Source organism: Orbicella franksi, chromosome 3, assembly GCF_964199315.1.
Source record: "Orbicella franksi chromosome 3, jaOrbFran1.1, whole genome shotgun sequence".
Taxonomy (NCBI): Eukaryota; Metazoa; Cnidaria; class Anthozoa; order Scleractinia; family Merulinidae; genus Orbicella; species Orbicella franksi.
The window spans coordinates 14,767,501-14,770,394 of NC_138147.1; positions in this window are offsets into that span (position 1 = coordinate 14,767,501).

Here is a 2,894-nt window from a genome sequence, read left to right on the forward strand (position 1 = left end):
AAGCGTAGTTAACATATCTACCGGCTTAAAAAGTTACTGGATATTTAATGTCTCTCATTTCTGATGCGTTATCCTGAGAATTTTTCAATTTCTTTTTAATTTATTCCATTCCCCTGCTGTGACGTCGATTTGAATCCGAGTAGTTTTATGACAATTTTCTCGGACGGATTTGAGCTGAAGGAACATCTTTACCATAACTTAGGCTTTTCCGTGGTAATTTTTTGTAAGAATATTCACTACTTTCTCTGAAATAATGATGCTAAATCGAAAAAGATATCTTTGAAGTACAACTGGTAAAGCAACCGATGAGCGTTTACCATTGCAGACTACTAAAATTTGGAGTAGTTTGACTACTTGCCATCTCTAGAATTATCCTTTGTACCAGTTTTGACCTATACGTTTGGAACAGTAGAAATAAAAAAGTTATATATAAAAAAATATATTTTTTTGACGACAATGTGGCTTTTGAATTGAAACCAAGTTACTTGGAGTAGACAATGTTTGGCAGCACTTTACTTTAACAACACTGGTTTCACTTTCTAGTTAGTCCATGTTTTTCTTATGCATGGGACTGTGGTTTGTTTGAACAAATAAGCAGGCGTCCTTCAGGAGAAAAAGTAATTTAGAGACAGGTTTCCTGACATTGATCGAAAAAGCCATATTGGCATGTTGCCTGTTCAAAAACTGCGATTTAGATTCAAACTAATTAACGACGAGACAAACACCCTTTGTAAACAATATGTGTTGTTAATGGAATAAGAATTAAGCCGATTTGTGAAAGCAAAGGCAATCTCAACTTACTATCCGAAGTGATACATTCTGACGATTAATGTCTTCTCAAAAACTGTAATAACTATATTCCCAAAGTATATCAGGTAATGCCATATTTTTCTACCCTGAAACGTTTCCAAATTTTTTTCGTAACTTTTGCTCTTTTGAAAGAGTATGAATTCATTCGTGGGTTTTTAACGCGGCTTTGCAATTTACATAAGATAAATGAAATGATAAGGAAGGAACTTTAAGTTAGATCAGGGTTAAACAGTTACGCACTCATTGAGTTAGGTCAACAAACCTTTCTTGGGCAGCACTTTAATTGACCACACAATTTTAAGGTCTCAAGGCGCCTTTAGATAAAAAACCTAGCAAGATCACCTTTTTTTCTTCAGAACAACAAGATGTCTTTCACAGAAAGCAATTTTAAACAGGTTTCTGGTGACTTATTAAAAAAAAAAAATTACTTTGGGTGAATGATGCTGAGAACCGTATCTTTTTCCCTTCCAAACGTCATCAATGATATCGATCGCTGAACGTTTTCTTAGATTTCAGTTCTAAATGTAGCAATTATTTTATTTACAGCATCCTTGAACAAAACGTTCAGTCTGCTTTTTATCTATATGTTCATCTTCGGAGATTCTTCCCAATTCCGGGAATAATTATCATCTTTCTTGAAGTCTTATTTCTTCTGATTGACTCGTTTCCATGTTGCTACTTGAAGAGAGACATTTGTTCCAACACATACATTTTTAGTTATTTCTTAGAAGCCTTGGCGACAGCTTTCAACAAATGCCATACAAATGATTGGATATATCGACGAGGATAGCTAAAGCGTAATAAAAGAAATAATGCGTAGCACTTTAGAAACTGAACAAGATATTGCAATTTGATTTTTTTTTGACCCGGAAAGAAGAATACAGATGTAAAATTGTGATTGTTAAACTTTTAAACTGGTAAGCGTTAAATATTGGTGTGGGTCTTGCATTTACACTAATGCAAGTTGAGTCTTTTATCTTGGGGAACCGTTACATTGCCACCAACGTCAAGTTAATTCAGTTTGTTTGGTCACATGGGGTCGGCAATTGCTAAAACCTTCAGTCAAAAGTTTATAACAAAGAAGCAGACCAATTTTAAGGGAAGCAGTTGTGTCAAGGGATGTTTTCTGGCCACTGAATAAGCTATCTTGTAGGGTGGAAAAACCAATTTACGTTGCCTAATCGATAGTGAAAACTGACATCTTAAACCTTCTTAATGATATTGGTTTCTCTCTAGTCAGTAAATGGTGAAGTAAACAATTAGAACTGCAAACCAAAATCTGCTCTACTTTATGGCGATTGTCATCCACTATCGAAAAAGTTATGATGTCCATCTGTTCGCAATGTCATCCATATGATGTCTTTTTCTATTTTGCTGGATTCACAGATTACTTCAGGTTTATAAGTTTTGTTTACATTCGATGAATGCAGGTAATTGAATTTGGCCAAGTAACTCTTAATCTTTTCACCGCAATGGAAGATTTTGACCCAGCAGTAGTTTCTTCCAAAAAAGTCAGTTCGCTGACGATATTTTAGGCAGCACTTTTTCTCACTGTTAATCAAACTATAAAAAAGGAGAGAGAGGCTGGGCATTTTAAAATACCTTATTTCGTTTCACAGTGCATTTAACAGTGAATAACTTCAATTGTTTCAATGAGCTGTTGGATATGGCATTGTTTTCATCTAATTCAGAATTTCATTGCTTCATGTGCGGTTGTATGGATGATTATTTCTGGTCCATATCATTGGTGCTCAGCAGCTTGTCTATTCGCTCTCTGGTGTCTAAATATTTTTGTTCCACTTATAGGGCCTATTCACATGGAAGTGGAGGACCATGGGTAGGTGACGTACCTCGCCTACCCTTGGTAAAGAAATACTTGTCTTAACATGCAACCCTGGGGAAGCGGGGTGAGGTCCAAAATGCAATCGCGCGGTCGCTAAGCACGCGCATAAACGAAGAACTAACGTTTGTTTTCTTCGATCAAGGAAAAAAGAGAGATTGTATGGACACATTGGTTACTCCACCAAGGCGGGGGACCTCACCTGCCCGAGACCCCCCACTTCCATGTGAACAGGCCCTTAGCC